At 33.5% G+C, this 13,886-nt stretch overlaps 7 non-coding genes across 7 annotated transcripts; all 7 read left to right on the top strand.

Annotated features, from left to right (window-relative positions):
- The first annotated feature begins 7,482 nt into the window (after window positions 1-7,482).
- Trnay-gua (transfer RNA tyrosine (anticodon GUA)) lies at window positions 7,483-7,571 on the top strand. The gene is given in 2 exon segments: window positions 7,483-7,519; window positions 7,536-7,571. It is a non-coding gene; the product is annotated as a tRNA-Tyr (tRNA).
- A 374-nt stretch (window positions 7,572-7,945) lies between these two features.
- On the top strand, window positions 7,946-8,034 carry Trnay-gua (transfer RNA tyrosine (anticodon GUA)). Its single transcript is given in 2 exon segments — window positions 7,946-7,982; window positions 7,999-8,034. It is a non-coding gene; the product is annotated as a tRNA-Tyr (tRNA).
- Window positions 8,035-10,271: 2,237 nt separating this feature from the next.
- Window positions 10,272-10,360, top strand: Trnay-gua (transfer RNA tyrosine (anticodon GUA)). The gene is given in 2 exon segments: window positions 10,272-10,308; window positions 10,325-10,360. It is a non-coding gene; the product is annotated as a tRNA-Tyr (tRNA).
- An 840-nt stretch (window positions 10,361-11,200) lies between these two features.
- Trnay-gua (transfer RNA tyrosine (anticodon GUA)) lies at window positions 11,201-11,289 on the top strand. Its single transcript is given in 2 exon segments — window positions 11,201-11,237; window positions 11,254-11,289. It is a non-coding gene; the product is annotated as a tRNA-Tyr (tRNA).
- Window positions 11,290-11,673: 384 nt separating this feature from the next.
- Trnay-gua (transfer RNA tyrosine (anticodon GUA)) lies at window positions 11,674-11,762 on the top strand. Its single transcript is given in 2 exon segments — window positions 11,674-11,710; window positions 11,727-11,762. It is a non-coding gene; the product is annotated as a tRNA-Tyr (tRNA).
- Window positions 11,763-13,073: 1,311 nt separating this feature from the next.
- Trnay-gua (transfer RNA tyrosine (anticodon GUA)) lies at window positions 13,074-13,162 on the top strand. The gene is given in 2 exon segments: window positions 13,074-13,110; window positions 13,127-13,162. It is a non-coding gene; the product is annotated as a tRNA-Tyr (tRNA).
- A 375-nt stretch (window positions 13,163-13,537) lies between these two features.
- On the top strand, window positions 13,538-13,626 carry Trnay-gua (transfer RNA tyrosine (anticodon GUA)). The gene is given in 2 exon segments: window positions 13,538-13,574; window positions 13,591-13,626. It is a non-coding gene; the product is annotated as a tRNA-Tyr (tRNA).
- Window positions 13,627-13,886: the final 260 nt, after the last annotated feature.

Here is a 13,886-nt window from a genome sequence, read left to right as displayed (position 1 = left end):
AAACTAACATTTTAATGAAAAAAAAAAACGATTTGCAATTTAAAATATCTGACTGTTGGCTTGTTAATCAGTTAGTCAATTTTTAAAAAAAATTCGGTCACAAGGATATGCAGGCGAATTTGAAAACATGAAAAAGATCTCAATAATAATGTTTTGAAATTTAAAACAAATTTGATTTTAATTTAATTATGCTCGATTAATGCGAATTCCATGTGAATCAAATGAAATTACATTATTAAATTACTCGAAAAAAATCTAAAGATCTCTATTGGTCTTAAAATATTTACATGCATCTGATGACCATTTTTTGAATTATCATTAAAATAAATATTTTAATAACATTTTATGATTATTATTTCATAAAAACTTCAAATTAAACAATAAAAACCTGTACTTAACTATCAAAGATTTTCAAAATTAAGTTTTAAAGTCAAATGGAACAAAAACTTACTGACACTTGTAACTGATTAAAACAAAATTATGAGGATAAGGATTATCCGATTGTGAAAGTACAGACCGACAGATGATCAACCCCTCATAAGATCTGGCTCAAAATTTGATATATGTCTGCACTATTGATGTTAAATCTGGGTGCTAAATTTTATCCAACTAGCTCTCTTCATTTTGCAGTTATCATGTCAATTTATATTCGAACAGCCGGACAGACAGATTTCCTTTGAACGGATTTTGTTCAAAATTTATCGAAATCTACAAATTTGGTGTTAAGATCGTATACCAAATTTCATCCATCTAGCTTAAAGTGTTTTTGAATTATCTTTATCTCAGACAGACGAACATTTTCCAAAAATGTATTTTTCGAACACAGGGAGGTCTGAAATGAGGAGCTTCGTTAAAATCACCATTTCGAACTTTTTGACGGTTACAATACTTTCTCTATACCACATATACGAGAAAGTAAAAAGGCTAGGCAAAATACGTCACAAACATATGAGAATTTTATCATACATATCATACAAACACATTTAAGATACAAAAAGACATTTTGTAATATAATGTAGTAATTTACTTAAAATTTACAACTTTTATACATTTCCCTCTATTCTACTCCATTAATTTTACTCTTTGAATTAAACTTTTTATTTTTTTTTTCCAACTAACTTTATTACAGAGAAGCAAGTGATATTTCGATATGTCCACTTGTTCCTGTTCAACAGCAATACAGTAAATAACAGGGTATTTTTTTTTTTTTTCAATAGAAATGCGAAAGAGAGCTTTGCAAATTAAACTTGAACTCCGTAAAGCTAATATCAAATTATAAAACTGCCATGTTTACACCCAATATAAAAGTTTAGATTCCACAAAGGTTCTTTCGGAATGCATTTCTAAATGAGCACATTGAATACTTTCGTTTCCATTCTGGTTTTCGCATCTGAACACTACTTCAGAAGTTCACGATCATGTAACTTGTTATACACAGGTTCAACTATATTGATTTTGTTCTTTGATCCTTTGGATTTATCTGTGATAATTTATGCCATTTACAAATGCACGTTGATACCTGCATCAACTGGCAGTGCGCATGGAACAATTTCTATGCGTCAGTCGAGATTTATTAAATATAATATAAAAATAAAATTTAAAAAAAAATTGAAATCTGCTATGCAAATTTCAAGTTATCATGTGACAACATTAAGCCACGTGGTACCAATCCGACAGAAATACATCAAGTTCTCACATGACTCATATTTCCCAATCATCACCATTTAAAAAAGCAATGGTTTTTGACCATCTCAAAATAAATCGAGTTCGAATTTTTTTTTTTTTTTTTTTTTCTTTCTCAAAGCCAGAATTTTTTTTTGTGAAAAACCATTTTAAACCGGTTTTAAGCAATTACATGACTATTAGATTACGCATAAGTCGATATTTAGAAAACCATGGTTTTTTTGTTTTTTTTTGGAGGGAGGGTCAAAATCGTTCGAGTTCCAAAACTTTATCTGAAGGCCAGATTTTTTTTTTTTAACTTCTTGAAAATCTGGTATAAATTGGTTTGGAATAATCATGTGATTATTGTGTTGTGCAATCGTCAACTTTTTCACAAAATCCTTTGAGCTGCAAAACTTTTTTTGCCAGTTAGAAAAATTATATATATATATATCTTTCGATACCTTGCTTGTTGTTACGCGTTCATTACCATTTTCTTCTCTTTGCTTTTTTCAGTTGATAACTTCTTACAACTCTGGCCTTTATTGGTCAGACAGGAGAATCGGATGCATGGTGGATATTCGCGCCAAGTTGTAATTTTTTGTTAGTAATAAGTCGCCAAATGAGAAAATCTTCTTTATCATTTTCTAATGATCCTAAAAACGAAAAATTGATGCCTCAAAAGCGATAAATCGCCAATTTTCTGCCCGGGCATTTTGTGGCTTCAAAAACCTCAAACCAAAACAACACCATGTTCTCGCACGATTAAAAAAAAAAAAAGAAAATGGCAATGCAGAGCTTTGAAATGAATCTGAATTAATTGTATTGCTTTTTATGGCTATTCTATGCAGCTTGACCACAGTCATCTGGAAGTAAAGTCTCGGCTTAAGAGCCGAAATGTTCCAAGTTCGAGATCCGTTTCCACTTAAGAACTGCGGTGTAAGCAGATAAGGAGCATGCTAAACCTGTCGGAACCAAATGTCCTTTCACGTGTGTGGAGCAGAAGTTTGGATAGGGAGAGCCAGGTCATCTGACCACGGATGAAAATTACAAGATCCGCCCCAAAATAGCAATTGTATTACTTCAAAGCGAGATGCTAATATAACTAAACCCAGAAGTTTTGAAGTTTATCAAAATATTGTTTGTCACTTTCTCTTCCCTCCGAAACCATAGTTAATCAGAAAAAAAAAAAACAGCTGTGAGTTTTTTTTTTTTTTTTTTTTACTTTAATATTATTTTTGGGTGTTGTAAAAATAAAATCAAAGCAATTGTAGAAACTTGAAAATATGAGTTTTAAAATGAAACAATAATAATAGTAATAATAAACGTGAATTTTTGCCGAAAATCGATTTTTAACATAGATTTAAACATTAGATCATAAGATTTCTAACATTAACAACCTTAAGCAACTTCGCATACTTCACAAATTTAATCATCCAGTCCTGGGATGACAGGCCAATTGCGCTGGAAAATTTCTGCCAGATTCTTTAAACTGTCTTAAAACCAACAGGAGTGGTCTTGCCAAAACTATTTCGCATACACTCTAATAAAGATGTTATCCCAGAGAACGCCTTGAATGGTATTGGCGCAGAACAGTTTTACGAAATATTAACCTTTGGAATGAATGTAGCATTTTTACTGAATCGATCGTGTCATCCTTGGCGAGTTATTTGGCGATTAATCCTGGCATGTCGTTAATAATATACGAAAATCGAATTTGTGTTGTAGACGCGTTTTTCCGAACCGACTGATACTATAATTTGACACAGAATTGCACTTATAGTCACAAAATCAAATACCACATTTTATATATGCAAGTCATTAAGTTTTTAAGTTATCGCATATATAAGTTTCTGAATACCTCGGTCAGCCTCTTGTAGGATTTGGCTCAACATTTGGAAGCGATCTAGACTGTAAATATTAATTCTGCATATCGAATTTTATTTACCTAGCTCTCTTCGTTTTATAGTTATCGTATTAACTTGTGGTGGTAACATCATAAGCCAGATAACAACCTTCGGAGAAGAGTGTGCACTTTTGTCTATGGCTTTGTTACTCGGCTATGAACCCTAACGTTGCGAGTTCAAATCACAAACTTGCACATTGGTGACCCTGGTTCTGAACAACCGCATCCTTCATTCAGCTGTCGTGGCTTCATCTACCGGCAGCAACCACTCACACACGCTCGCCGTCACCCGCCAAAACACTTGGCGCGATAATCACGTTCGTCGCTCGCCATAACTGGTGCAATAAACTCTACCGACTCACTGGTGGGGGACTATTGTGGTGGTAACATCATAAGCCAGATAACAACTTCTGGAGAAGGGTGTACACTTTTGTCTAGTGACTTTGTTACTCGGCTATGAACCTTAACGTTGCGAGTTCAAACCTCAAACTCGCACAAACTTATAATCGAACAGTCGGATAGACAGATTTCCCCTGAGCTAATTTTGCTCAAAATTTGATAGAAATATACACATTTGGTATAAAGACAGCATACCAAACTTCATCCGACTAGTTGAAAACTTTTTTCAGTTATTTTTGTCACAGACAGACAGATGGGCATTTTCCAAAAATGTGTTTTCCGAATTCAGGGGGGTGTAAAACAAACCGTCAAAATCTCGAGTTCGAATTTTTTGACGATTATAGTACTTTCTCTATACTACGTATACGAGAAAGTAAAACTGTAATAATTTTTATTTTACCGATTTCTTTAAAATTATTTTAAAATTTATTTTTTTATAGTCGACACAGAAAAATGTATTCATTTGAAGGTTCAAATAATAAAAGAATAAATGGTCGGGTTTTTTAATTTTTTTTTTAATTATTTATTTTAGTTTGACGTAACATTTGTTACTTAAAGATGCTTTATACAGAGATTATTATAAATATAAAAAAAGGTAAAGAAAGAATAAATTAAAGGGTGAAGAAAAAACAGAGGGAGCGGGTGGGAGTGACCTTCCAGGGTTAATCTGATAAAGATTACAGTGGCGTCAGAAGGAAAAGTCCTCCTCGAGACTAAATACGATATGCACCGCCCCTCTCTCTGCATACGATGTAAGAGACTTAGTTATTAAATCCGAATTCAGAAGATTATTATGAAATACTAAGATAAATAACTAAAAAATTATTTAAAGGAATCAAAACACATATATGTAAACGCATTTCAGCAAATGCGTCGCAGAGAAGAAGTTTTGAAAATTTTAACTTCAATTTATTTCACTACTGGAGGTATATATGTAAAGAAAGAGGTTATAAAAATGATGTCCATTTACATCACGAATTAAGTACAGAAGAGAGAGAAATTTTTCCTTTCAGTGCTTTCACTATGAGACTTTGATAGGAATTTCTTAGACACGCGTCCACATAGGAAAGGGAATCTTAGGTACCTTTAAAGGAATGTTGTAAGAATTAAGGATTTTTATCCCTTTAAATTCGAGCAAAAAAAAAAAATACTGAAGTGAGGAACTTCATATGGCGCTAGCAGAAAAACTTAAATAAAAGAAGTGATAAATGGATCAGGAAATAAGAGAATATTTTAGAATGAAATTAATATAGACAAAATTAAGATAAAAATTCGGAAATTAATTAGTATATACATTAGAAAAAGAAATATCATTATATTCAGACACAAAAATTTTCAGTTACAAAAACTGTAAATATATAAATTGAAAGTTATAAAAGAAAACGGAAAGTGATTAATATGGTTCTAGGTTCTGGAAGACCAATGAAACCATTTTCTTCAGAACTAATTTCTTGAGACCTCTATTTTCAACTTAGGTTCAATAATCCATAGCAAACCATTCGATAGTTCAATTGGCAGAGCGGTGAACTGGAGGTGGAAAGCAGCAGACATCCAAAGGTCGCTAGTTCGACTCCGGCTCTACGGATGAATTTTGGTGTTCCGATCTTTTAAAATTTCGAAAAAGAAGACAGTCGCAAGCTCATCTGGAATAGCAATGGGCTACTGATGGAAAATAGACCGATATGCATAATTGTTGGATCCAAAGGTTCATTTTTTTCTTGGCAGGTCAAAGTATTTATATAAAAAAAATCAGAATATAATTTAAAAAAAATTTGGATTTGAATTTACAAAGAAAGAATTCAGTTTTCAGCCGCAAAAAAATGTAAAACAAAAATCTGAAGAAATAATTTCTTTTAAAAAATTCAGTGTGCATTGTTGGTCCATGCAGTATTCTAGGGAGTATCAACAATTATAATTTCAAATCTCAAGATGTCACGAAAGTTCATTGTATGTGAAAGGATGGCTAAGGAGGCATTTTTTCTTTAAGACTTAATGCTCACGACCTCGATTTTCGAATAAGTTGCAATCCTCTTGATGACTCAACGCGTGCACGTCGATAGCTAAGTAGACAGCGGTGAGCTGTAGGTGGAAAGAAACAAACATCCATAGGTCGCTGGTTCGACTCTGGCTCGACAAATGAATTTCAGTGTTCCGATTTTTTAAAATTTCAGAAAAGAAGAAAGTCGCAAGCTCATCTGGCAGAGCAATGGGCTGCTGCTGGAATGCAGCCGAGATATATTATTATTGTGTCCAAAGGTTCATTTTTTATTAGTAGATAATAGTTTTCATATAAAGAAAATAATAAAACAAATTTCGATTTGAATTTAGAAAGAAAGAATTCAGTTTTCAGCCACAAAAAAATGTAAAACAAAAGTCTGAAGAAATAATTTCTTTTAAAAAATTCAGTGTGCATTGTTGGTCCATGCAGTATTCTAGGGAGTATCAACAATTATAATTTCAAATCTCAAGATGTCACGAAAGTTCATTGTATGTGAAAGGATGGCTAAGGAGGCATTTTTTCTTTAAGACTTAATGCTCACGACCTCGATTTTCGAATAAGTTGCAATCCTCTTGATGACTCAACGCGTGCACGTCGATAGCTCAGTAGACAGCGGTGAGCTGTAGGTGGAAAGAAACAGACAATCATAGGTCGCTGGTTCGACTCCGGCTCGACTGATGAATTTTGGTGTTCCGATTGCTTAAAATTTCAGAAAAGAAGACCGTCGAAAGCTCATCTAGCAGAGCAATGGGCTGCTGCTGGAATGCAGCCGAGATATATTATTAATGTGTCCAAAGGTTCATTTTTTATTAGTAGATAATAGTTTTCATATTAAGAAAATTATAAAACAAATTTCGATTTGAATTTAGAAAGAAAGAATTCAGTTTTCAGCCACAAAAAATGTAAATAATCAAATGAAAAGTTATATAAAAAAAATTTTGAATGCAGCGTGCTTTCTAGGTCTATGCAGTTTAATGGGGAGTATCAATAATTATAATTTCAAATATAATTACAAATTTTTAGTTTCAATCCTCTTGAACACTCCACTCATGCCCGTCCATAGCTCAGTTGGCAGAGCGGTGGACTGTAGGTGGAAAGCAATAGACATCCATGGGTCGCTGGTTCGACTCCGGCTCGACGGATGAATTTTAGTGTTACGATTTTTCAAAATTTCAGAAAAGAAGACCGTCGCAAGCTCATCTGGCAGAACAATGGGCTGCTGCTGGAATGCAGCCGAGATATATTATTATTGTGTCCAAAAGTTCATTTTTTATTAGTAGATAATAGTTTTCATATTAAGAAAATTATAAAACAAATTTCGATTTCAATTTAGAAAGAGAGAATTCAGTTTTCAGCCACAAAAAATGTAAATAATCAAATGAAAAGTTATATAAAAAAATTTTGAATGCAGCGTGCTTTCTAGGTCTATGCACTTTAATGGGGAGTATCAATAATTATAATTTCAAATATAATTACAAATTTTTAGTTTCAATCCTCTTGAACACTCCACGCATGCCCGTCGATAGCTCAGTTGGCAGAGCGGTGGACTGTAGGTGGAAAGCAATAGACATCCATGGGTCGCTGGTTCGACTCCGGCTCGACGGATGAATTTTAGTGTTACGATTTTTCAAAATTTCAGAAAAGAAGACCGTCGCAAGCTCATCTGGCAGAACAATGGGGTTCTGCTGGAATGCAGCCGAGATATATTATTATTGTGTCCAAAAGTTCATTTTTTATTAGTAGATAATAGTTTTCATATTAAGAAAATTATAAAACAAATTTCGATTTCAATTTAGAAAGAGAGAATTCAGTTTTCAGCCACAAAAAATGTAAATAATCAAATGAAAAGTTATATAAAAAAATTTTGAATGCAGCGTGCTTTCTAGGTCTATGCAGTTTAATGGGGAGTATCAATAATTATAATTTCAAATATAATTACAAATTTTTAGTTTCAATCCTCTTGAACACTCCAAGCGTGCCCGTCGATAGCTCAGTTGGCAGAGCGGTGGACTGTAGGTGGAAATTAATAGACATTCATAGGTCGCTGGTTCGACTCCGGCTCGACGGATGAATTTTGGTGCTCCGATTTTTTAAAATATCAGAAAAGAAGACCGTCGCAAGCTCATCTGGCAGAGCAATGGGCTGCTGCTGGAATGCAGCCGAGATATATTATTACTGAGTCCAAAAGTTCATTTTTTATTGGTAGATAATAGTTTTCATATAAAAAAATTAAGAAAATAATAAAACAAATTTCGATTTGAATTTAGAAAGAAAGAATTCAGTTTTCAGCCACAAAAAATGTAAATAATCAAATGAAAAGTTATATAAAAAAAATTTTGAATGCAGCGTGCTTTCTAGGTCTATGCAGTTTAAAGGGGAGTATCAATAATTACAATTTCCAATGTAATTAAAAAATTTTAGTTTCAATCCTCTTGAAATCTCCAAGCTTGGCCGTCGATAACTCAGTTGGCAGAGCGGTGGACTGTAGGTGGAAAGCAGTAGACATCCATAGGTCGCTGGCTCGACGGATGAATTTTGGTATTCCGATTTTTTAAAATTTCAGAAAAGAAGACCGTCGCAAGCTCATCTGCCAGAGCAATGGGCTGCTGCTGGAATGTAGCCGAGATAAATTATTATTGGGTCCAAAAGTTCATTTTTTATTAGTAGATAATAGTTTTCATATTAAGAAAATAATAAAACAAATTTCGATTTGAATTTAGAAAGAAAGAATTCAGTTTTCAGCCACAAAAAATGTAAATAATCAAATGAAAAGTTATAAAAAAAATTCTTTTAATGCAGCTTGCTTTCTAGGTCTATGCAGTTTAATGGGGAGTATCAATAATTACAATTTCAAATATAATTACAAATTTTTAGTTTCAATCCTCTTGAACTCTCCATGCTTGCCCGTCGATAGCTCAGTTGGAATAGCGTTCGACTGTAGGTGGAAAGCAATAGACATAAATAGGTCGCTGGTTCGATTCCGGATCGACGGATGAATTTTTGTGGTCCGATTGCTTAAAAATTCAGAAAAGAAGACCGTCGAAAGCTCTCCTGGCAGAGCAATGGGCTGCTGCTGGAATGCAGCCGAGATATATTATTATTGTGTCCAAAAGTTCATTTTTTATTAGTAGATAATAGTTTTCATATTAAGAAAATAATAAAACAAATTTCGATTTGAATTTAGAAAGAAAGAATTCAGTTTTCAGCCACAAAAAATGTAAATAATCAAATGAAAATTTATAAAAAAGATTTTTTTAATGCAGCGTGCTTTCTAGGTCTATGCAGTTTAATGGGGAGTATCAATAATTATAATTTCAAATTTAATTACAAATTTTTAGCTTCAATACTCTTGAACTCTCCAAACGTGCCCGTCGATAGCTCAGTTGGAAGACCGGTGGACAGTAGGTGGAAAGCAATAGACATCCATTGGTCGCTGGTTCGACTCCGGCTCGACGGATGAATTTTGGTGTTCCGATTTTTTAAAATTTCAGAAAAGAAGACCGTCGCAAGCTCATCTGGCAGAGCAATGGGCTGCTGCTGGAATGCAGCCGAGATATATTATTACTGAGTCCAAAAGTTCATTTTTTATTGGTAGATAATAGTTTTCATATAAAAAAATTAAGAAAATAATAAAACAAATTTCGATTTGAATTTAGAAAGAAAGAATTCAGTTTTCAGCCACAAAAAATGTAAATAATCAAATGAAAAGTTATAATAAAAATTTTTTTTAATGCAGCGTGCTTTCTAGGTCTATGCAGTTTAATGGGGAGTATCAATAATTTTAATTTCAAATATAATTACAAATTTTTAGTTTCAATCCTCTTGAACTCTCCATGCTTGCCCGTCGATAGCTCAGTTGGAATAGCGTTCGACTGTAGGTGGAAAGCAATAGACATAAATAGGTCGCTGGTTCGATTCCGGATCGACGGATGAATTTTTGTGGTCCGATTGCTTAAAAATTCAGAAAAGAAGACCGTCGAAAGCTCATCTGGCAGAGCAATGGGCTGCTGCTTGAATGCAGCCGAGATATATTATTATTGGGTCCAAAAGTTCATTTTTTATTAGTAGATAATAGTTTTCATATTAAGAAAATAATAAAACAAACTTCGATTTGAATTTAGAAAGAAAGAATTCAGTTTTCAGCCACAAAAAATGTAAATAATCAAATGAAAAGTTATATAAAAAAAATTTTGAATGCAGCGTGCTTTCTAGGTCTATGCAGTTTAATGGGGAGTATCAATAATTATAATTTCAAATATAATTACAAATATTTAGTTTCAATCCTCTTGAACTCTCCAAGCGTGCCCGTCGATAGCTCAGTTGGCAGAGCGGTGGACTGTAGGTGGAAAGCAATAGACATCCATATGTCGCTGGTTCGACTCCGGCTCGACGGATGAATTTTGGTGTTCCGATTGCTTAAAATTTCAGAAAAGAAGACCGTCGAAAGCTCATCTAGCAGAGCAATGGGCTGCTGCTAGAATACAGCCGAGATATATTATTATTGTGTCCAAAGGTTCATTTTTTATTAGTAGATAATAGTTTTCATATTAAGAAAATAATAAAACAAATTTCGATTTGAATTTAGAAAGAAAGAATTCAGTTTTCAGCCATAAAAAAATGTAAATAATCAAATGAAAAGTTATATAAAAAAAATTTTGAATGCAGCGTGCTTTCTAGGTCTATGCAGTTTAATGGGGAGTATCAATAATTGTAATTTCAAATATAATTACAAATTTTTAGTTTCAATCCTCTTGAACACTCCACGCATAACCGTCCATAGCTCAGTTGGCAGAGCGGTGGACTGTAGGTGGAAAGCAATAGACATCCATAAGTCGCTGGTTCGACTCCGGCTCGACGGATGAATTTTAGTGTTACGATTTTTCAAAATTTCAGAAAAGAAGACCGTCGCAAGCTCATCTGGCAGAACAATGGGCTGCTGCTGGAATGCAGGCGAGATATATTATTATTGTGTCCAAAAGTTCATTTTTTATTAGTAGATAATAGTTTTCATATTAAGAAAATTATAAAACAAATTTCGATTTGAATTTAGAAAGAGAGAATTCAGTTTTGAGCCACAAAAAATGTAAATATTCAAATGAAAAGTTATATAAAAAAAATTTTGAATGCAGCGTGCTTTCTAGGTCTATGCAGTTTAATGGGGAGTATCAATAATTATAATTTCAAATATAATTACAAATTTTTAGTTTCAATCCTCTTGAACTCCCCAAGCTTGCCCGTCGATAGCTCAGTTGGCAGAGCGGTGGGCTGTAGGTGGAAAGCAATAGACATCCATAGGTCGCTGGTTCGACTCCGGCTCGACGGATGAATTTTGGTGCTCCGATTTTTTAAAATATCAGAAAAGAAGACCGTTGCAAGCTCATCTGGCAGAGCAAAGGGCTGCTGCTGGAATGCAGCCGAGATATATTATTACTGAGTCCAAAAGTTCATTTTTTATTGGTAGATAATAGTTTTCATATAAAAAAATTAAGAAAATAATAAAACAAATTTCGATTTGAATTTAGAAAGAAAGAATTCAGTTTTCAGCCACAAAAAATGTAAATAATCAAATGAAAAGTTATATAAAAAAAAATTTTGAATGCAGCGTGCTTTCTAGGTCTATGCAGTTTAATGGGGAGTATCAATAATTATAATTTCAAATATAATTACAAATTTTTAGTTTCAATCCTCTTGAACTCTCCAAGCGTGCCCGTCGATAGCTCAGTTGGCAGAGCGGTGAACTGTAGGTGGAAAGCAATAGACATCCATAGGTCGCTGGTTCGACTCCGGCTCGACGGATGAATTTTGGTGTTCCGATTGCTTAAAATTTCAGAAAAGAAGACCGTCGAAAGCTCATTTAGCAGAGCAATGGGCTGCTGCTGGAATGCAGCCGAGATATATTATTATTGTGTCCAAAAGTTCATTTTTTATTAGTAGATAATAGTTTTCATATTAAGAAAATTATAAAACAAATTTCGATTTGAATTTAGAAACAGAGAATTCTGTTTTGAGACACAAAAAATGTAAATAATCAAATGAAAAGTTATAAAAAAAATTCTTTTAATGCAGCTTGCTTTCTAGGTCTATGCAGTTTAATGGGGAGTATCAATAATTATAATTTCAAATATAATTACAAATTTTTAGTTTCAATCCTCTTGAACTCTCCAAGCTTGCCCGTCGATAGCTCAGTTGGAAGACCGGTGGACTGTAGGTGGAAAGCAATAGACATCCATAAGTCGCTGGTTCGACTCCGGCTCGACGGATGAATTTTGGTGTTCCGATTTTTTAAAATTTCAGAAAAGAAGACCGTCGCAAGCTCATCTGCCAGAGCAATGGGCTGCTGCTGGAATGCAGCCGAGATATATTATTATTGGGTCCAAAAGTTCATTTTTTATTGGTAGGTAATTGTTTTCATATTAAAAAATTAAGAAAATAATAAAACAAATTTCGATTTGAATTTAGAAAGAAAGAATTCAGTTTTCAGCCACAAAAAATGTAAATAATCAAATGAAAAGTTATATAAAAAAAATTTTGAAAGCAGCGTGCTTTCTAGGTCTATGCAGTTTAATGGGGAGTATCAATAATTATATTTTCAAATATAATTACAAATTTTTAGTTTCAATCCTCTTGAACTCTCCAAGCGTGCCCGTCGATAACTCAGTTGGCAGAACGGTGGACTGTAGGTGGAAAGCAATAGACATCCATAGGTCGCTGGTTCGACTCCGTCTCGAAGGATGAATTTTGGTGTTCCGATTGCTTAAAATTTCAGAAAAGAAGACCGTCGAAAGCTCATCTAGCAGAGCAATGGGCTGCTGCTAGAATACAGCCGAGATATATTATTATTGTGTCCAAAGGTTCATTTTTTATTAGTAGATAATAGTTTTCATATTAAGAAAATAATAAAACAAATTTCGATTTGAATTTAGAAAGAAAGAATTCAGTTTTCAGCCATAAAAAATGTAAATAATCAAATGAAAAGTTATATAAAAAAAATTTTGAATGCAGCGTGCTTTCTAGGTCTATGCAGTTTAATGGGGAGTATCAATAATTATAATTTCAAATATAATTACAAATTTTTAGTTTCAATCCTCTTGAACACTCCACGCATGCCCGTCGATAGCTCAGTTGGCAGAGCGGTGGACTGTAGGTGGAAAGCAATAGACATCCATAAGTCGCTGGTTCGACTCCGGCTCGACGGATGAATTTTAGTGTTACGATTTTTCAAAATTTCAGAAAAGAAGACCGTCGCAAGCTCATCTGGCAGAACAATGAGCTGCTGCTGGAATGCAGGCGAGATATATTATTATTGTGTCCAAAAGTTCATTTTTTATTAGTAGATAATAGTTTTCATATTAAGAAAATTATAAAACAAATTTCGATTTGAATTTAGAAAGAGAGAATTCAGTTTTGAGCCACAAAAAATGTAAATATTCAAATGAAAAGTTATATAAAAAAAAATTTGAATGCAGCGTGCTTTCTAGGTCTATGCAGTTTAATGGGGAGTATCAATAATTATAATTTAAAATATAATTACAAATTTTTAGTTTCAATCCTCTTGAACTCCCCAAGCTTGCACGTCGATAGCTCAGTTGGCAGAGCGGTGGACTGTAGGTGGAAAGCAATAGACATCCATAGGTCGCTGGTTCGACTCCGGCTCGACGGATGAATTTTGGTGCTCCGATTTTTTAAAATATCAGAAAAGAAGACCGTTGCAAGCTCATCTGGCAGAGCAAAGGGCTGCTGCTGGTATGCAGCCGAGATATTTTATTACTGAGTCCAAAAGTTCATTTTTTATTGGTAGATAATAGTTTTCATATAAAAAAATTAAGAAAATAATAAAACAAATTTCGATTTGAATTTAGAAAGAAAGAATTCAGTTTTCAGCCACAAAAAATGTAAATAATCAAATGAAAAGTTATATAA

Source organism: Argiope bruennichi, chromosome 6 (assembly GCF_947563725.1).
Source record: "Argiope bruennichi chromosome 6, qqArgBrue1.1, whole genome shotgun sequence".
Lineage (NCBI taxonomy): Eukaryota > Metazoa > Arthropoda > Arachnida > Araneae > Araneidae > Argiope > Argiope bruennichi.
Note: the sequence above shows the minus strand (reverse complement) of the source record. Positions and strands in the feature narration are given on the sequence as shown.